This window comes from Lathamus discolor, chromosome 3 (genome assembly GCF_037157495.1).
Source record: "Lathamus discolor isolate bLatDis1 chromosome 3, bLatDis1.hap1, whole genome shotgun sequence".
Classification (NCBI taxonomy): domain Eukaryota; kingdom Metazoa; phylum Chordata; class Aves; order Psittaciformes; family Psittacidae; genus Lathamus; species Lathamus discolor.
In genome coordinates, this window is record NC_088886.1 from 81,280,719 (window position 1) to 81,287,226 (window position 6,508).

Here is a 6,508-nt window from a genome sequence, read left to right on the forward strand (position 1 = left end):
ATTTACTCTGAGAGAAGATAGTATTTTGACATGGACCCCACATTCTTAATTCTTAACCACTACAAATTCCAAGTATTTTCAAATCAAATACATTATGGAGCATCTGCAAGTAACTTTTGACTAACAGCACATGTAAAAACTGAGTCAAATATGTGAGAATACACAAGAAGTTGTATGTATTTTGATTACATACTTCTGAATAAACATTAATACTTTTTTGAAGAAAAATTGCAGAAAATTTCAGGCAGCTTAACTGTTAGTATGTGCAAGCTTTTCTTGAAACAACAGTGCCCTGCACTCTATATAAATGAACTTGGATGTAACAAAATCATTGTAAATTCACTTAAACAACTAGGTGTTCCAGTGGAGTTACTTTGCTGGTGTCTCTCTGGGGGGGGGGGGGAGCAGGGAAATACCTCTAAATACCTGTCCAGCTCCTGTACTGACATAACTTTCAAGAAGAAAATGAAACCATTTTGTAAGTTAAAAAGCTCACAAGTCCTTCCTGTTAGAACTATTCTTTTCAACAACTTCATTATTGTCAAACAAAAGCAATTAAGAGGCACTGTAACTTATAGTAATTCTTAAAATAACCAGAAATACTTGAAACCTAGGACATGGAATATGTTTGCTTCTGGTCTGCTCATTAACTTTCTATCAAAGAATAATGCAAAATAAGAAATAATTAACATTAAAAACCACACATAATCATATTGTTAAGGAAGTTTCAATTACCTCTGAAAAAAAGTTCTTGGAAACAGCTATTTGTTGTGCTTTGCCCAAGACGGCCTCCAACCATCACAGTACCCACCAGTCCTTTTCCATTTGTGAACAGCAAATCTAGCCAGGCATCTCCCCTAGGTAGGTTACACACCAGTTGGGTCAAGAAGTTACCTTCCACACCCTCTGTTGTGGTTTAAGTCCAGTCAGTAACTCAGAACCACATAGTTGCTCTCTCACTCCCCCCCCCACCCCGTCCTCCCCCCTGCTCCCCGAGGGATGGGGAGGAAAATTGAAAAAATGTAACTCCCACGGGCTGAGATAAGAACAGTCCAGTAACTAAGGTATAACACAAACCACTACTGCTACCACCAGTAATAATAATGATAAGGGAAATAGCAAGGGAAGAGAATACAACAGCTCACCACCCACCGACTGATACCCAGCCCGCCCGGAGCAGTGATCTAACCCTTCCGGGTAACTCCCCTAGTTTATATACTGGGCATGACGTGCTGTGGTATGGAATACCTCTTTCGTTGGTCTGGGTCAGGTGTCCTGTCTCTGTTTCCTCCTGGCTTCCCCTCCTCCCTGGCAGAGCTTGAGACTGAGAAAGTCCTTGATCAGAGTAAACATTACTTAGCAACTGAAAACATGGGTGCGTTACCAGCGTTGCTCTCAAGCTAAAGTCAAAAACACAGCACTGCACCAGCTACTAAGAAGGAGAAAAATGACTGCTACTGCTGAACCCAGGACACTCTCCAAGAACATTTATACATTTACAAAGTCTCACAGCCACTGAAACAGAAATTTATAGGTTTGTTACTTTGCAATACAAAAACAACACAACACAAAGGGTTGTTTGGGGGTTTTTTTGCTGCCACATTTTTTCTTTTTTCTTTTTTTTTCCTAGAATTTAACACTACATAAAACAATGAAATACCTGTAACAATAGAAACTTAATTAACATCCTGAATATATACTCAATATGTTGAGTTCTTACTGTCTTGCTCTGATATCGCAGCAGTCTGTGAATGAATGGACGAACACAGGAAAAAGTGTGATTTACTCAATCAACTTCAGCTGCTGTATGAACTACTCACTTTATAAAGTCTCAGTGCAATAAATAACCATTGAAGAGATAATAACAGTTTTCCCCACTCAATACTATTAAAGAACAAAAGTAAATAAATAAATAAATATGAGTTCTACCTTGCCTCTTCTGTTCCTCCACTTTTTCCCCACCCTCCTCAAGTGCTATGAAAACAGTTTTTAACCTAGGGAATGGCTAAAATCACAGGAAAGCATCTGAAAATCATTGTTCCAAATGTCTCTGACAAAAGGCAAGATACCTAAGTAGGTGACTTACATACCCTGTCTTTAATGCTAGTAAGTAGCTTTGCTAAAGTATATTAGGTTATCTAACAAACATCTAAACCAAGATAGCTGTAATGACCTGTCCTGATGGCTCTGTTCTGGATGTATGAATTAAAACTAAAATTTGGAGATACCACACCACACATCCATGCACACAGACCTCAAAAGACTAAGAACCATACTATGAAATGTTGCAATTTGCTGTAACAGACCAAGAAAGACTTACTGATTTTAAAAAGAAAGCACTGAAAAATTGAGGTGGTCTACTAATAACCAGCTAGCAGAATAACATGTAGTATTTAGCATAATTAAACCTATCCAGAAACTTGAGATAGATAAAGGAAATAAAGGTTTAAATGGGTTCCTGTGGAAACTTCCATAATTCCCAAATGAAAACTCCATAAATTGATTACATAAATGCATGTTACTTATCCAAAAGTCCCAAAAAATTCCTGAAAAATTACTAAAAAGGTTCATATGAAATTAGCTGCATTTGAGTGGTGGTTTCATTTTTAGGTATGATTACCGCATATGCCATTAACTTCTGGATTTACCCACAAATCCAGGTTTCATGGAATCTATATGTGTCTTGTCATGAAATCTACCTGCAATAGAGTGGACCACTAATAGAAGCTAAAATCTCACCTAATAGTCTTGACAGGGCTTTCAAAACTTAGGTTATGGCAAAGCAAACTGACACACTAGTAATAAAGAAGGAATAGTACATAAAAAATTCCCAGGAAAGAACTCTGTGAACCTTCAGAGGGGTTGCTTTCACTCACTGTAGCTATTATACTGTAGTTAATGTTGACTAACAACATTAGAAAAAATACACTTGAAAATATTTTCATTTTTTTAAAATACTACATACTTTTTCTTTCCCACACTTTTACATCTCTGAAATGCAAGAGGATCTTGTTATTCTGATAGCAAAACCACATTTTCCATCAAAATAATTTTTTTCTTGCAATGGTCTGGTCTTTTTGAATAATCCATTAGTTTATCACATCAATTAATTCTGATTAAGATTGCACAGTGTGCAACTCCTTATTTTGTCAATGACCAAAGCCAGAAAAGCTATATAACACCTGTAACCAATGTGAGAACACATTTAATATTGGTTAACACATTAAAGTGAAAGATGTAATAAAGACATTGCAAGAACATTACTATTATTATCACTGCTACCATAATGACTACTAATGACTCTATTATTTTTCTTCATCACAACCTGGGAATATTATCTTGCCAAGTGAGATTTCCAAATAAGATTTTCCTTACCATCTCACTTTTCTTTGGAAGGGCATTCTGGATTCCCATGCCATTTTGCAGCGTCACAGTTTCCAGTAATAAATCTTGGAATATTTCTCCAAGAAACTCACCCTTTTTATTCACTCTTTTATTAAGATTGATTTCCATTTGCTCTGCTTGAATGTTTTGATTCTCAAACTTCAAGCTGATATTATTTCCTGTAAATCCTTCTAGTTCTCATATGTTTGATGTGGTCAACTAAAAGCAAAATATACTTACAGGCAAATTTCCTTTTGCCCATGTCAAATCTAGAAAGCCACTTGTAGGTAAGTTTTCTCTGAAAGCTTTCATGGTTTGAGGTAGCTGTTGTTCTGCAGTAGCTGATGGAGCAATCACAGACATTCTTAAATGCTTTGTTTGGCCCGCTATCATGTTCTTTTTCTTGCTTTGCTTTCTGCTTCAAGTTTTCCTTACTCTAGAAGAACACAGATGATTTTGAATCCCTGACCCCAAGCATACGATGTTGAAAGAGCTGGTTCAGCATACTTCCATGTTTTTTCTTTACAGTATCACTACATTTTCTCAAATTAGCTTGTTTTTCCTTCTTAAATTGTATATTTGTAAATATTCATCCCAGATGTTAATGGCACTTCATGGCACATTTCCTAGAAGCCTTACTACATCACTTGTCTTTTGACTTCCACTCAGGATTTCTTGATGACTTTTTCCTCATGCTCAGCTTGTTGAAAGACGCATTTTGGAAAGGAGAGCCATGCCATTCGGTGGTATTCTGCTTGAATAATGGCATCACAAACATTTAAAAACAGAAGAATTTACTGGTTTAGATATTTCTTCTTGCTCTTTCACAATGAGACTTTTAACAATTCCAGAATCTTTTACTGATGGTGCTATTTCATTTTTTTGCCATTTCTTTTTTCCGAAGTGGTTGTTGGTGGGATTTTTTTCCAGGTTTTTTCTGGTGGGTTTGGTTGGTTGTTGTTTTTTTTCTCTGGGGTGTTGCTTGTTTGTTTTCCCCAAGAGTACATTAAACTATTTGGTTTTCACTGTGTAGGGTAACACAGTGGTGTGGAAACTTATCCACAAGATGGGTTTTTTTCCTTGTCTCTATCTGTCTGAGGGCCTGCCTGTACCAACCTGAAAAGCCAGGCCTTCTTCCATTTTATTGGGTACAGTACAGGAAACTGCCATAGCTAGGGAAGACTTTTTAAGGGTTTTTAAGTTTGAATAAAAATTATATTAATTTTAAATACAGAATTAAAGCAAACAGTTTTGTTCGTGTGTGGGCATATATGGGATTTTTTCTCTTTTTGACTGAGTTTCCTGTTTTGATTACAGCTACTTACATAGGCATGCATTGGCTGCCATTACCGAGTGAAGTGGGATAGGAGAGCCAGAGAAATCCAGCTCTGAACCCATGACAAAAGAAATCTTTGCATCCTCAGATGCAAAGGCAGGGATGGAAACCAGTCTGTTAAGCAGCAGGCTTCCCTCCTTGCTTCCTTTCCACAGGGAACGACACCCAGTAAGAGGAGAGAAGGGCCGTTCCTGGGAGCAGCAGCGCAGGATAACGCTGCTCTTTTCCCCTCGATCCCCCTGAAGGATCTCTTCCGCTCGGCGCCCTCCCGTTTGAGGCGGAGGGATTGCAGCGACGGGCGGCAGAAGGCAGCGAGACGCGGGGGTCGGGGCAGCGCTGACAACCGCGCCGCTGGCCTCAGGCAGAGACTGAGATGGCGGCTCCGCCACCGGCCCCAACGGCCGTTGTGCGCTGCGCGCGCGTGAGGCGCCCCCTGCCGACACAGAGTGAGGGGGCGGAAGGCAGCGGCTCCTGGCTGAGGTGAAGGGCAGCGGAGTACGAGATGGCCACGCTGGATCGGTAGATAAATGGACCGGGAAAGGGACGACAACACGCCGCTTGTCCCCGACGGACGGGATCAGGGAGAAAACATCCCCCAAAGCACCTGTCCGAGAATCAGCAGCCGGCGGGGCAACGGACCTCTCCCAGGTGGGAGCTCTCCTCCCTGCCCTCCGTGAGGAGAGGAGCAGCCCTGCGGACACGGAACATCGTTAACACCCAGGAGAAAAAAAGAGACTGAGTCTTTAAATGTCTGTGGGCTTACAGACCAGTTTCGAGCACTGCTACACTGAGGAATGGATCAGTACTTTCCACACCACTATGAGGAGAAAGGAGGAGAAAGGTAAGGTTTAGCGCTATCTAAACACCTGATGATTTATTCTATTCTCCTAAAGCCTTCAGTCGTTTATGTAAATTCTGCAAATATGTAAGCAAATAATCCTGACCTAACCATAATCCTCCTGAAGTTTACTTCAGCAATATGAAAAAAAACCCACAACTTTAAAAGACACTTTTCAAATTCATGCCACCTGGCTTCATACTGGCAAAGCTGAGTTAAGAGAATAACAATTAGAATTCAAACCCAATTTCAAATGACTGCATTTTCAAAAGCAAATTAAGAATAATTTTGCTTCAAAGGGAGTCCAGAGCTGTCGTGTCCAACCACTGCTCAGGCTGCATAGGCATGATGCTGAATTTGAAGCAGGAAAGTCAAAATGTAACCCAGAAGAAACTACGTTAATATCTGTCAAGGTTTAGAAGAAGAATTGCCTTGTTTTTGGTAGATAATGACTCAACAAAGGCCAAAGGGCCACAGAAGAAGAGGAGAACGTCCTTTGATCAAGGATGTGTATCTTGTAAGCAAGAAGTTGGCAATGAAACTAACTTTTAAGATGTCCTTGAAGTGAACTACCTTCATTACAATGCGAAAACTCCCATCCACAGGTCAAAAAGACCCCTGCGCAACTGAAGACCCCTCCTCTGAGTGATTAGAAGGAATGACAAAGAAAACATGGTATGTAGATTACTGAGCAGTCATTATAACTAGGAATGTACAAAGAAGCAGGCACTACATGTACTTGACTTGCAGAAATGCACCAGGGAGCACCCCGCAAGGGTCTAGACCCTCTAAACAGACTGAAGAGTGTGTTCTGAGAGTTCTTTCAAACAGGCAACAGGGCTCAGTCCACCCAAGTCTGGAAATGCTTCAGTGATGGGGCTCCCACAGACAGTCCTTATGTGTCTCCCTCCTGCCCTGTCAAAACTCCTATGGCAGCTAATGGCAATTTC